Genomic DNA, 15,871 nt, shown 5'->3' on the forward strand with positions numbered 1-15,871 from the left:
GTTGATTTCCCTAATACTCTCCATCTTTTGCCCTATAACTCTCACACACACTCACATGATACACAGGCAGAGTGATGGTCCTGTTGCTGTGTTTTTGAGGAGCAGCTTGTATCAGTAGTCAGCTGAGTTGATCTTAAATCAGGAACAGGAAATGTGATCTGGAGCTCTGGCCGGTCCAGAACACTGTCCCTATTGTCAGTGCACTGCTGTGGCACACACTGGGAAAACACTGGGGACTTTTAAAGGTTATCTGTCCTGGGAAAAGGTTGATATTCACTTTCACAACTAGCCTGCAGCACAAAGGTATAGGCCTACCCAAAATGGATATGGATGGATATGTTTGGATGATGGCCTCATCACTAAATTTTTAAACTTTGTCTTTGTTGTGTTTCTTATTATATAGACAAATACCTACCTGAGGTCAATAGATGAGCTTCTCAAACAAGTTTCTCTATCACACTTTACTCAACTAGGGTTGAACCAGAAGTCTAATAGACTGGAAATAAGTGATTCATCTACCAGTGGTGGAAGGTCCCTCACTGGTCATCTTAGTCATCCATGCAGCATGCAAAGTAAAAATAAAGCAACCCACTGAACTTTTAATAAGCTCAATGTATTAAGCTAAAGACATTAACATTTTGAAAGTGTGCCCCATCAACAGCTGAAATTATTAACCGATTTATTGTTTATCATTAAAGTCATATTTTAAGCAATAAAAGCAAACATTTTATGACATAAGCTTGGGCTTTAGGAAATTTTATCTGGAATTTTTCACTATTCCCCGACATTGTAGAGACCTTACAAATACTCGATTAATAAAGCAGATCAATCGATGATGAAAATAATTAGATGCAACCCTAGTCCGATCTCTCCTACATCTCACCAATTAGTAGGTCAATTGATTAGTTGATGAATAGAAAAATAATTCCACATCTAGTCTTGAGGTTTTGGATAAAACAAGCAATTTGAATACGTCATCTTGGGCTCTGGAAAACTGTGATCCAAATTTATTTTCTGACGTTTCAGACTGATCTCATGAAGTGGCGTATGTATGACACGCCAATTGGTATGCTGTTATTGGCATGTTATGAAGACGCACACTCGCTTTTCAGCGTGTTTATCAACGCCGTTTGTCCTCCATTGACTTACATTACCTTGCGTTTGCGTGTGAATTGACGCCGTAGCGAGTAGTATGAAAGGGCAAAAATCCGCATAGGGAGATTGGTCGTAGATATACACGCGGATAGCTCAAAATGCGTACAGATAACACGCCACTTGACTTTAGGTGTGTATGTTCGTATCTTCGTATGTTTATGCGAAGTCATGATGTCACGTTGAACGTTTTCTAAACAAAATGATTAATCCATTATTCAAAGAAAAACTTGGCAGATTAATTGATGTAGGAGCCACATATTGGATGTTGTTTATGGTCTCATTTATGTTGTTTGTTGATTATTGTGTTGTGCACTGATATGGCAGGTGGTGGGCATTTTCATCGTGGTTTGAGCAGAAGTGATAATCTATTTGTTTGCTTCACCTGTGCACCTGGGTTTTTTGGGCATTGACAGAGAGGGGGTGAGCCTGGGAGCAAACACTTTCTGTTGACCGCATCATGCATTACGCTGCATTAACGCAATTATTCTACTCACCAGGTAACAATTACATTTGGTAGCTTCAGTGCTAAGTGTATTTTACGTGTGGAAGAAGAAGAATAAAAATCATTGCAATACAATCTCGAGCGCGTCACAGTGTGTATCTCTCAGTGTTTAGCCCCTCGCGGCAGCACTATTTTATAATTAATAATGAAAGTCTTTATTGCAGCCCTACTTCCAAACCTGAACTCATCATGATATAAAACAGAGAAAGTCATCCAAGGCAGGTAAGCATTAAAATTCCTAATTTGGGGTTCTTTGAAATTTACTGAATAAATATCATTAAAATACTTTTTCTTAGCCAACTCTTACAGAAACTCAAAAAAGAAAATCAACAACTAGCACACCTCTCCACATATTCCCCTACAGTATGGGTTAAACCACACGGTGAATTGAATACTCAGAAAAGGCTCTAAATAAACATGATCATCTTGTTTTATTAAATAACTGTGAATTTCTATTAGATGGTTGCCTACTATGCAAAGTGAAGCCCAGCTTTATACCTCAACAGCAAGTCAAAACAACATTGACTGCTATCAACCACATTGCAGTGCAACTATCTAATAATAATTAATTGCAAGCATTACCTTACAACTAGTTAGGCCAGAGCGTGACTTGCAGCTGATGCCAACTGTAGAAGCACAGAGGTGACTTATGTGGACATCAAAACGTCTACAAGAACAACACAGACAGAGAGACAAACGGAATTTCCACAACTCCAGTGTTAAGTGGGAAAAAGTAACCTTTTTTTCTAAGATGATAGTGATAAAGTTTCACTTCAACCTTTAGCCATATGAGGCCTATTCTGTATTAATGACTGTGACAAAGCCACAACTGTGGAGCGAAAGGGCCTTTGTGATCAACGGTTTGAGCAAGATGACACCAATCAGGTAGCATAAAGGTCTGGTTATTATGATCAGAGTCTTTATTCAGTGATACGCTTTTGTAAACACACACACACACACACACACATGCCTAGATACAGTATTTGCACGCTGAGGAGACAACCATGCATTCACACAGGCAGACATTTACCCATTCAAAGCAATAATGAAATGAAATTGAACAGGCAACAGAAAGGGGCAGAGTATAGGTGGTGTCGATTCCTTTGGCATGTCCCACATGAAACTAATGTAACTGTATCCCTGCAACAGCACTAAGGCTATGACCTCATCCCGTCCTGAGAGGGAACCTGGACACATGAGAACATTATTCCACGCATGGCTGCCGTGTACCTATGTGTGTTTTCATTTTCTAGGGACTGAACGGGCTTGGGTGGGATCTAACCATTTTTAAGACTTCTGTCATAATGCAGCGCACAAACTCACATAACACGGCTGCCCACCCCATGGTCCATCAAACAACCAAACATATGTTGCCTAGTAGTGAATGAGTCAAACTTTTCAATAACGTTATGGGCAGAAATACATCCAGTAGGAAATTCTAGACTAGCACTAACAACGAGGCCTTAATACCATAATTACATAATTATTTGCCCTATTTATCAACTTAAAATAGTCATGTTGCCTGTCAGGTTACGACAATTACCAGGGCACCTTGTTACACACAGTCAATTAGTTCAGGCAGGTATATGACGTATAGTCTACTATCGGTATATCATCTGAATCTGAGTCATGACCTCATGACATGTACACTTATTCTGATTTTGTAAGTCATTATTGCCATTTTTTAGTGGTTTGTACTGCATTTCTTTAAATAAAAGGAGTACAAAATCGAACTGCAAATCTTAGCCAGGTGAGCTTTTACACCTGTTGAGTTTGGACGCAAGCCAGAAAAGTTTAACATGGATTTAACAGTGTACATATTGTAGACAGCCAGCAGCTGATCTATTTATCACACAACAAGGTAAGCAACACAACGTAAATTCAAATAGCTGACACGCGTTCTTGTAAACAAGAAAGCAGTAAAGTAGCACTCGATACACATTTTTAAGTATAGCCTTTTTTTTTTTTTTTTTAAGTATTTAGGCTACAAGTTTTAACCGGGCTTGCTAGCTTACTTAACGGTGCACGTCAGCAAATGACGTTAAACATCGCCTACCGTTTGGAGGTGAAGTTCAAACACGACGCATTTTCAACTTCATGCGACACCGGAGGGTCTGACAGCCAGTTTAATGTAGAAATAGTCAGAAAAAAGACGGATAAAAACTTCGTCCGACAGTCTATCCTTGTCTATCCAGAGCTGCAAACAGAAAGCTGTAAGCCCGCGGTGTTGTATCGAGGCACTTCAAAATGTTTCCGTAATTATACAAGAGATAGACTGTTCCCCCGTCACCGAAAGCTGCTCTCCACTTGTCTGTCTCCTTCTCACTGAGTGTCGGTGGTGAAACTGCTGATAATACTGCTGGGAGTCTCACTTTCATCCGTGTGTGTGTGCTGCTGGTGTGAGGGCTCCATCTGCTGAACTCAGCTGGGTAAAAGGATGCTGTGTGTGTGTGTGTGTGTGTGTGTGTGTGTGTGTGTGTGTGTGTGTGTGCGCGCGCGCGCGCACCTTGTTTTTTTAAAGTTCATTTTTATTGTATTTTTTACAGTGTGCACAATGTGTAATTTTTGAATTTTATTTAAGTACACATTTAAGGTAGGCCTACTTGTACTTTACTTATTTCCATTTTATTCCACTTCCACCACAATTTAGAGAGAAATAACTTGAACTTGCAGTGCTCCCTATTCTCACATGTCCTCTCCCAAACTGAACTCTCACTGTCTATTACAGTTTCCTCATCCTGCTTGTGGCCAAATCCACCCTCTGCCAAAACAAAGACAACATCATTCGATCCATTAAGATAAACTAATCTGGAACAAACCACCAACATGTAGTTAAACTGTTGGTGGTTAAACTGTCTTTTATTTCATGTGACCCAGGCCAGTCCTGGTCAATAGCTTTGCTGTTGCTCAGTTAAATTGTGTACCTAAGGGGGAAATTACGGCCCAAGTTTAAAAAAAAAATGCTATCAACAAAACTCAGTCTAATTTCAACAACAGTATGTCTTTTCCTTTTGTGCTCTTGGCAGGACTTGACAGTCCATCCCCCAGTCACGGGTTTGACTGTGTCCTGAATCATTTGAGATACGCACAAGCAAATTGAATTTCTGGCAGATCTTCCATTTTGAACAGCACATGCTTGAGACAGAGCTTCTTCTATTTGCAGATGTCGAAAGTCCTTGGTAACTGTTACTGCTTAAAGTTCCATTTTTATTTAAAACCATTTGTTTGAAAATCAAAATATCAAAATATTCATTTATTCACTTTTGTTATGGCCTTTACAAATATTTTCATTAGCCATCATCAACACTTCATTATTCATAGTTGTGTCAACAGGTCTCTGAATCTCCGCTCCAGGGTTATGTATGTCACATGTTCAAATGATATACAATCTAAAATGATACTTGTAGGAGCTGATATCTGAAAGCAAGTACCAATTCTGAGAAGCAAAATAAAGAAAGTAATAAAGTCCATCCATGGCTCTAAAGTTGAATGCTGTACTGTTAGAGATACTATGTCACCAAGTACATTTGAATGCAAATATTTAAAGTGCCTAATAGCTGATAATGAAATGGAATACAGCCTTGATGACATTTTGATACACAAATGGGAAAGTTTCACAGTGAGTCATTCAGAAATGTTTACATTAAAACTATAGCCATGAAAAACTGACATTAATTTCCCATAACATTTGAAACAATATCTTAAGGCTACTAAGTTGTCACTGTCAGTTTTTATTAACAGGAATGATATAGTTGGCACCAATATTTGTGTTTCTGTTACCATCATCATCATCATCATCATCATCATCATCATCATCATCATCATCATCATCACCAGATGTAAATAGAGCTCTCTCTTCTTATCTTCCCCCCTTACACTATTTCTACACTGTCTCCGCCATCACAAGGGCATTCCAAGGTAGCACTCCAAGGTAGAGTTGTGTGGCCAGTAGGGCTCACTCCTCTTCCAGTCACAGGAAGCCAGTAGGAATGAAAGGAATGCAGTCAGGCAATACAGTGATGGAGAGAGCAGCAGTTGCAGGGCAGATTGCCAAAAGTCAAAGAAAAGGAGGGAGTCCGGCAAAAGATACGGAGAGTGAGAAAGTGATTAGAGAGAGAAAAAGGTTGGGGCGCAAATAATTAAGATAAGCAATCAGCCATGCTGCCAGAACCGCATAGCCACGCTCACATACCTAAACAAACGTCTAGTGGCGGCTTTTGTAGTTGCATGCGGTGCAAGCGTAATTGTTTGTATTGAAGGTTTGATGTGGATAATGTGCCTGATATTGGAGGATCCACTGACGGAAATGCCACAGTATATTATTGTGACCCGTGGAATGTGTGGAGTTATCAGTTGCACAGATTTCCTGGTATTGGGTGGAAACTGGGGGTCCGCAAAGCAAGAATTAGTTTTTTACTATGCCGGGGGTTATCCTATTTTACAGACACACACATGCATGCAGAGACATGCACCGACATGTAGACAGCAAACCCAGACATGCACACAAACAGACGCAGACAGCCATATGCATAGAGTTCTCTTTGTCTTTGTCTCTTTAGCTTATTTTAGCTCATTGTTTTGGTTTTACTGCAACTTTACTGTTTTGATTCAGTTCCGCTGCTCTCATCAACCCTGTGGCCAGCAGCAGACAGTTGTTTTTTTTTTAAAGCTCTGATAAATCCACTGTACACTACCTGCTAAGTATTAAACAGCAGACAGACAAAGTTAGATACTAGCTGGTGAACATATTAAGCATTAAGCTACTAAAGAGCCAAATCCCTCAGTAGTTGGTGGAGACCTAAACATGTTTGCCACAAAACCTTTATAAGCAGATATGTCAATGGTGTTTTCAACTTGTTCCACTGTCCCAAAGTGACCCAAACAATCGGTTAATGCAGCTTTAAATCACCAGTTAATGTAAAATGCAGAAAAGAGACAAAAAATTCAACTGAACCAATAATCTACAGATCACTGCCTTGTTGCAAACATTTAAGGAAAAAGCCCCATTGCATATGTAAAACAGTGTTTGTAAAGTACGTGAACTCTGCATAATAAAGACCATTGTGTGTGTTCAGGTGAGCCACGCTAAGCTTCAGCTAGCAGCTGTGCGGTAACTTTGAACCGAGAAGGCTGCTCGCCGTGGTGGGTTGCCTCTAAAGCCTTTCCATTCCCAACAGCAAAGCAAAGTCAACCCACAGAGGGAATAAATAGCACTCAGCGCTCGCCTAGTTTCTCTGGAAACTGACTGTGATGCTGGAAAGTGTTGCTTTACAACGCCTTCACACTCCCGTGTGTGCACGTGTGGAAAAAGGTCAAAACATAGAGTTCAAAACAGAGTGTACCCCTTTGAAAAGGTTTATGGCATGTCTTGCATGTCAAACTGAATAAACCTGCGAGGTGGTGATTTCACTTGAGCTGCTGTTGAGTTAATGCTCATTTTGAAAAATTCTATACTTAAATTATAGAGAAATTAAGAGCTTTTATCGAGTGAAACATCCAAAAGTAATGAGAGAAACGATACATTTTTAAAATTCATTGTGCCATTTAACTCATGGCCTGGATGATAATGTAAAGTGGAAAAGGCAACAACTTTATACTTTTATATTTCCTGCTAAAAGTCCATCCATGTACAGTAATTTCTGAAACTAGTTAAAATGCTTCCTCATTGACAAAATCTTTCCTGACCGTTTTTCCCTACACAATTAAACTTCCCCATGGCAGTTGTATCTAAATTAGACCAGATTCTTGCAGTAAAAATACTTTTCCACTAGGGGGTGGTACACAAATAAATGACTGCATCTATTGTTTGTTATCTTAACACAAACAACAGCCTGTCAGATCGAAGTGAACTTACTATCAGCCGCTCATTAGTATCATGATCAGTATCTCGAGTTCCTTCTTCATTTCTCAGTGGGAAGCCTGTGCTGTGATTAAGAACCCTCTTAAAGTGGCAGTTCAGCCCAAAATCAAATCTTACCTAAATCTAGATTGTTTTGGTGTGACTTGCCCAGGGTTGGAGATATCGGCCTCAGAGATGTCTGCCTTCTCTTGAATATAAGGGATCTAGATGGCACTCGGCTTGTGGGGCTCAAAGCATCAGAAAAATAGCCTACATTTGAAAAACTCAATAGCAATGTATCTTAACAGAATGACCCCGGTTACTCAAGATAATCCATAAACCTGGTTGTGTGCAGTTTCATGTAGGAACTATTTTCTTTCTTCCGAACTACAAACGCCAACGCAGAAGGACGCGTATACTCATGGACGAGAGGCTCCACGGCTGAGCTGTAACTGTTAACTACTGTTAGCTCACAGAGAGGTATCGGGTTCAGAGACCCTGAGAGAGGGAGAGTTATGTCCCTGAGGGCCACTCCCAGCTGACTGGGGCTTCTTAACCTGCTGCCCTTCGACCTTTACAAACCAAACAAACCCAGAGTATGAAGATTTATCACTATGACATAAATATAGACTGTTAAGTTTATCAAGTTATTTATACAGTTTGGCTGCTTAGACTGATTTCTTTGTTCTCCCCTAATCAAATTAAATATGGCTTCAGATTTAAATATGTTTCTTGATTAATCAATAATTATATTCTGTCTATAAAATGACAGCAAAAAAAAAAAAAAAAAAAGGGCCACCACCAGTTCAAGATCATCTTTATATGTCAGTTTTGTCCAATCAATTGTCCAAAATCCGAAGATAGTTCACTGTCACAGAAGACATTTGAGAAGCTGGAAGCCACTATATTGTCGCTTAGAAATGGTTGCATTCTTGCTTAAAAATGCATTACGAGGAATCAATTTTCAGAACGATTGCTCATTCCTTTTCTGTCTATCAACTTATCGATCAATGGGCTGATAATTTCAGCTCTCATTCTTACTATAACAAACTGATAATCAGATAATCTGAGGCACAGCTGAGTGATAATGCTAAAACGTTGAATTCCAAGAAATAAAACAAGCGTATATACGTTTGGACAGGGTGGAAGGGTCCTTTTTTTATCAGTATTAAAATCCCTAAAACAGGAATTTGTGTTCATCAATGCAGGGACAAGGCCAAATAAACCACGAATATCATCATTATACCCCCATTATTTTCAGAGAGAACACAGAGGACTTACAGTCTGATTTATAGCCCAACAAACCACGTAGACAAGCCTCTAAAAATGAAGCAGCACGGGAGAGTAAAAATAGAGCGAAAGTTTAGTGTTTTGGGTGAGAAAGGCTGAGACCAGCATTTTATCTTAAGCAGCAAGATGTATGTACTGTGCACAAAAACACGTAAGGGGGGGAGGTGAAAAGCTAAACCTGCTATAGAGTGGACTCTACTAACTTTTTACTTGTTTTTTTAATAATTTCTAATCGAATAAGAATGTTTTTAACATTTGATGTACAGGGCTGGTTCAGATTTCTATAAAAAGATGTGTCCATGGGCAAAAAAGTGTGCATGCACAAGCAAGAATTGACAACATTACCATGTCAACATTTTTTTTCAGTTTTTGCTGTCCTTTTTTAAATATACAGTTTTTTTCAGAACAGAGGATAGCCAATGTTGTGACAGCAATTTAATTAACTCTCAGTGTCAACCAAACAGCTTTCCAGCCTTTTTCCGAACAAATTCTCGCTCTCATCTCTGTCTCTCTATGCTTGTCTCCCTAAGCATTGCAGTGTGAGGGACTGTTGTTGTGTGTCTCCTTCATTCTTTGCACTTTAATACTTTTCCTGGACAGACTAGCTCTCGGGGGCTGTTTCCAATTTTCCCCCCTTTCCCCGTCCTGAGAACTTCCAAAACCAAACAAATAAAACCCCCAAAAAATGAGGTACAGTTATTGTGTTTTGCTGTTGCTCACCACATTGTTCTTATTGCACATTTTACATGTCTTCATGATTTGGAAGCATTTGCAGTGATATCAATGTAAAGGTTAGCCGCTACACTGAATCCAAAAAAACCCAGTTTCTCACAGCCGAAGCCAAACCAAGCTGACCATCTGCCGGTAGTAACAGTAATGATGAACCAAAGCAACAACAAGATTCTTCTGTTTGGGCAAAACTGTGTCCACATCTGCCAGAACAGCTAAAATCCTCTCTTCAGAGGATAATACATAAAAGATTACTGCCATACTTTCTCCTGGTGATATACAGACATTGATGGACACATTTTTACACAGCTGTTACACACTCGTTCACAGATAGATATATTATGTGCAAATGTGCAACATCACCTACCGGTTTTGGGCACTGACATCCAGTGAGAGGTCCCTCGGTGCTCCCACAGCAGTTCAGTCAATCACAGAGGCCACAGTCAGACAGGGTGGGAGGGTCGGGGAGAAGATAGATCCTGCTTTGACAGGGGAGTGGTGCTGCAGTGCTGGAGCCTGGCTGTACACTGACAGAGGGAGTCACAGTCAACTGCTTGACACAACCCTCTGACTTTTTTGTGTCGTGCACTTCCTCTCATGTGAGCTCTCTCTCTCTCTCTCGCTCTCTCTCTCACACACACACACACACACACGCACACACACACACACACACACACACACACACACACACACACACACACACACACACACACACACACATTTAATCACTCCCCCTAAATATTTAAGAAGTCAGAGTTGCTCTGCCCTATCAGCCCCCTGTAACTTTTTGTAAGTGCTGCCCCTGCACCAGAAGCTCTGGGGATGGAGGAGGTTTTTGTGTGTGTGTGTGTGTGTGTGTGTGTGTGTGTGTGTGTGTGTGTGTGTGTGGATGTATGTGTGTGCGTGCGTGCCTGTGTGAGTGGGAGAGAAAGAGAGAGCGACAGATTGTGTAGTCACTCATGTCTGACAGACAATAGCAGGAAGTGTTGCTTTAGGATGCACAAAGTACACAGGAGCGATATGAGAAAGCTGTATCAAGCATTATTTGTTAAAAGACTTATTACAGTAGTATTACACACAAAAATCTACAAAGCAAGTGTGTTTTGTAGCCACAAATGTGTGACGGTGCATGAATGGCTCTAAAGCAGCTTTTAAACAGAATTTAAACAAATTATTAAAACAGACCAAAACACTTCGATTGTTTCTTCTTTAAATATAATTCAGCCATTCACTCATGGTGCTTATCAAAGGCAAACAACTAGTATGTAGCACTGATCTTTTTTTTAACTTTCGTTTTGGCAGCAGCCAAGATTTTGGTGATTGTATTAGTATTAGTAATAGTGCTGTGAACTTAACTAATTAAGTTTGTATGATTGTGATCTTATCTCTGCAAACATATTGATGACCTGCCTAAATCATTCTTGGCTTAATGTGAGAAAAAAAAGAAGGTTGTAACTTCATGATATAAATGCATGTTTTGTCTAAGGTACAGTCATTCTGGTAACTGCACATTTCCCTGGAAATACGGGCGGAAAAGACGAGTTATAGCGTGTGGTTTTCTCACAGGTTTGTCACCACTGAGATCTGTGACGAGCCGGAGATTCATTCATATAATACTACAACAGAGAGCTAAAACAGGCTGAGCCTGTATTTTTGGATGCAACATAACAAGACGTCATGGGATGAGGATGGAGTACATGTATTCAACGTGTAGTTTGGCCGTGAAATCCCAATTTTGTATCAGCTTTCATTTAGTGGAAACATAATTTTCTCTAAACTACTGTAAAGCCATAACCCCATGTATCCATAATGGTCAATATCCTAATCTTACAATTTTTAAAAGATTCTTATCAGTCCAACACACCAAAATATTCAGTTACTGTATGTATATACATATATATATATATATATATATATATGATTAATTTTCTGTCAATCATCTAATCATCTCAGCTCTATACTTAAAAGCACATTCATCATGTTACATACATGTGATCAACCAGATCAGCAGGATGTAAAAGTCATTTTGACATTGTCAGTCAGAACACCAGTGAAGTGTGTGTGTCCACGTAACGCAGCTCTACGCCAGCCTTGTCATCCAACTGTTTGGTAGTAATGATTGCACTGTGACTAAAATCCTTTGACTTTGAAAGCTTTTACTCCTGCATGCTTATAGGCACCTAAAACCATGATTAAAATAAGGCTTTAATACATTTGCTTAATTTGCTTTTGTATATTTGTTTAAAACATGGCCATAAGATCTAGATCTGATCAAATGAATAGTACATGTAACTACATGAATGTCTTTCCAGTTCCTCTATGATGTCAAGATCTCCGCATTTATGAGTCCCCTAAATGTGCAATGATCAGTGTCAATAATATATTTTTTTTCTGCTCTTATTGAATCAACACATCTTTAATCTGACCCATCACAAACCTTTCAGCAGACATAACAATGCCACAGACAGACACAACAAGTCAGAAGCAGTTAGCAAACTGCAGCTAAGCTAACACACATTAACCTGAGTTGTTTTTCAGGGAGTGCATGCTCTGTGTTTTTCTGTCTGTGGAAGAGAAATGCAGCTAAAAAGGTCGACAACCTTCCTGACCTCAACTGCTGTGTGGTCTGGCTCCCTCCACCACTGCGCGAGCAGCTATGGATTAGCTTTCTGGTTCAAATGTAACTTCATCCTTTGGGAAAACATACTGACCCAAGGAAACTCATGTTTGGAGATTATGACCCTGTGTCCTCATGGCAAGTGAGAGGGATTCTGTGATGTGCAAATTTGGAACATACATACAAAAGCTTAAAAGCAACAAATTGATGGTTATTTTTGTAAAAGAAATGGCAGTGGATGCATGTTCTGCCTCATGAGAACAATACCAAAGTATGTAATGAATTTAAACAAATGCTAGTGTCTGTGTTTTAATATTTTCAATTTAATTTCCAGATATCCAAATTCCCAGAATTTCCACTTAGCCACTATGAGAGCATGTGGCTTTTAATAGGCATAAAAGAAACAATCTGCATGAGATGAAACCACTTTTCAAGCCCTGTAAACACAAATTCCTCACAATCCGGTGTAATCAGTGTCCAACCACTTACAAGGTTGGGCTTGAGTTGATACAAATAGCTAACCTGTTCCTTTTGGAGCACAGAGAGGAAAGGAGACACACACAAAAAAGACGTCAAAGCTGATAAGAAGCAGGTTAGGAGTCCTTGAGGAATACAATAGGATCTGCATCATCTGGAAACGTGAGGTGCACACAGGCTGTTAAAAGTCCCGAAAGATTAGCGTGAGGAGGAGCAGTAGGAAAGGGGGGCGCCTTTATCTGCCAGAGCAGTAGAGACAGATCACAAGAAGAGGAAAATACTGGAAATGTCTTATCAGCATGTGAATGACCATCTTTTTCCCCATAATGCGTCTCCTTTATGACTGTCCCTCATGGCATTTGCAAGAATATGTTCTGCTCTGTGTGCAGTGTTTCAAAACTTCTTTTTGTTGCTTTAGCATCAGAGTTGCCTCCAACAATTATTTCCCTCATGTTTGTCTTAGTTATTTGTATCATTTGAAATATATGATGCAATACCTGAGTTTCAGGGACCAATACCAAAACAATAGAGAAACATAAAAAACATGCTTTTCTACACAACCCTATTTTCATTTACCAAAAGCCCTTAGGTCCGTCTGTGGCTGTCAGTGAAAAGCACATTTGAAGACATTTGTAAAAAAACCTTGATTGTTAAAATAAAAAAGGCTTAGTTATTTCCTTAAACTAAGCCACTGTAGTGTTTTAACAAACCTTACTCAAACACGAGTAAATAGTGCATTTGTCAGAAACTATTTTCAACTGTGGACTACTGTAATACACAATTGGTGGTCTTGTCAGTAGCAGGACGGCGTATGTGGGATTTACTTAAAGTGCTCATATTATGCTCATTTTCAGGTTCATAATTGTATTTAGAGTAGGGCTGTCAATCGATTAAAAAAATTAACCTTATTAATTACAGACTCTGTGATTAATTAATCGAAATTAATCGCATACACAATTAACGGTGCCTGAACCGATACATTTTAAGAAAGTAAAAAAAGAAAAGAAAACAAAGGGTACTAAACAACAGTTGGCTTGTTTATTGCTAAGGCCATATGGTCAAAATTAAATGATTTAATAATAATGTATAACAATAACTTATTTCACTAGTAAATTGCTGTTGAATGACAAAAACAACCACCAAGGACATTTACAATAACTTCAAATGCACCACGAAGCTGTAGTTTACCAGTTTCATTGAACGCACCGTCTGTGTTGTTTTTCCGACGGCAGCTCGGCAGCTGCAGATTGTTACATCCCGCTGTTGAGTCACAGTCCTCTACAGTAAAACACAGTCAAACTTTACACCGTTCAGCGTTAGCTGTCAGCATTTTAATCGTGTTTAAGACAGCTACTAGCTAGCGGTAGGCTAACGTTAGCTGCTGTCGAGTATAGTGTTAACTAGCATCACGTGCAGCGGTGTTTGTGTTGCCTGTATCGTATTCAGAGCACCAGAGAGAAGCGCAGACATATCAGTGGCTCCAGATTTCGGTAGCCAGGGTTGGCAGGAAGAAGATTTTTACAAGTAAATGTTCCAATCAATGATCCAGGCAGCACATTCTCGCCTCCCTCCTTCATTTTACAGTCCAATTGTGGCTAGAACGGCTCCGGGTCAAACGTCAATATGGAATGGATTAATCTGCGTTATTTTTTTTAACACGTTATTTTTTCTCAGATTAATTAATCGAAATCAACGCGTTATTTTGACAGCCCTAATTTAGAGGTTATATCAGAATAGGTTTACATGGTTTAATGTTCAAAAAACACCAAATTTTTGTTGTACTGCACATTGCTGCAGCTGCTCTTTTCACCCTGTGTGTTGAGCTCTCTGTTTTAGCTACAGAGTGAGGCATCGCACTTCTGTTCCATCTTTGTTGGGAGTCGCACATGCGCAGTACCTAGGTCAGCACCACAAGCCAGTCAGAAGCAGAGTATGAGGGTGTGCCACACTAGCAGCTAGGCAAGCATTATAACGTGTGTTACAAAGTGACGCACGTTCGTCACGGAAGTAAAGGCTGGACTACAATAGAGCTGTTTGGAGCAGTTTGTGAACAGTGTTTTCTGTGGGAGATGGTAAGTCCCTTTGAGGTGGACCTATAACATGCACAAAAAAGATATAACACAATAAAGGAAAGGGGAAAAAGCCTAATATGAGCACTTTAAAATAAACTGTTCTTTTTTTTTTTTTTATAAACAATGGAGGTTGATAAGAGGATGCTATATCAGGACTTGGCTACATACAAACAAATACTTGTTAGTATTTAGTTAGTATTTCATGGGATTTGTTGACAATAAGAAAAATACAGAATACAACCAGACTTTTCCTTTATTTAAACAAGATTACGAATCTGGCAAGACATTCGACTTTTTTGCTTTTCAGTACTCGGTTGGTTTAAAGATAGTATTGAGGTTCAATATCAAAACGACAAAATAACTTTTGCTGTCTAGACCACAAAGGTTGACAACCCTTTGGTTGTGATGACCTCTTGGAGAAATACACCCACAAACTGTGTCAAACGCTCTCACACAATGCTGGCTGTTGTGCTGATTGCCTGAGCGGCGAGGCGACCCGTCTCTCACAGGAAGGGGGAGTTTCCTGAAAGGTCACAGTTGTTCCAGCAGACCAAACACTGACTAATTGCTTTGTTGTTTGTCAGGTCGGTGCCTGTTTTTGTGTTGCACTTTTCCTTTGTTTAGCATTCCCAAGTATATTACCTGAGCCCGTGGCCAAAGGTTGTGGAGGATGGAGACTGAAGTTTGAAGAGTGGGAGACAAAGGAGGGGGAGGTTGAGTACTGAAAATATGAAGGGAAGCGGTTGCACGGTGGATGCCGTGATTAGGCCGTGAAGGAGCCCCCCGTCTCTCATGCTAAAAATAGCAGAAGTAGGAAGGTGCTTACGGGACCTGGGGGAGGACCGGAGGGAACAGGACGAGCAGGGACCGCAGTAATTGGCGAGAGGCAAACAGCTGGGGGAGTGTGTGTGTGTGTGTGTGTGTGTGTGTGTGTGTGTGTGAGAGTCTGTGTGTGTGTGTGTGTGTGTGTGTGTGTGTGTGTGAGGGGGCTTTACTCCATGCAGCTGTACTCTGTCTTTCAGGCTCTAGATCCCTCTCAAATTGTTACATTGCCTCTTTCTCTCTCTCACACACACACACACACACACACACACACACACACAGCAGGAAGGAGAGTAATGGGTCCCTGACAACCAGAGCCCTAAAGAATGAAAGAATGTGCAACATGAGGCAAAGGAACAGCTGTATAG

At 40.0% G+C, this 15,871-nt stretch overlaps 1 protein-coding gene across 5 annotated transcripts in view; it reads right to left on the reverse strand.

Moving 5' to 3' along the window:
* The window catches only part of LOC116067669 (histone deacetylase 7-like), a 42,169-nt gene extending 32,076 nt beyond the window's left edge, over positions 1-10,093 (reverse strand). For 3 of the 5 annotated variants that reach the window (XM_031324175.2, XM_031324159.2, XM_031324141.2), the window contains exon 1: positions 3,714-4,061. The gene's annotated coding sequence lies outside the window, so the exon portion shown is untranslated. Of the gene's footprint in view, positions 1-2,239; positions 2,325-3,713; positions 4,062-9,882 lie in introns of those variants that run through there. The other 2 variants (XM_031324166.2, XM_031324151.2) reach the window with 2 other exon arrangements.
* Positions 10,094-15,871: the final 5,778 nt, after the last annotated feature.

Source organism: Sander lucioperca, chromosome 6 (assembly GCF_008315115.2).
Source record: "Sander lucioperca isolate FBNREF2018 chromosome 6, SLUC_FBN_1.2, whole genome shotgun sequence".
Lineage (NCBI taxonomy): Eukaryota > Metazoa > Chordata > Actinopteri > Perciformes > Percidae > Sander > Sander lucioperca.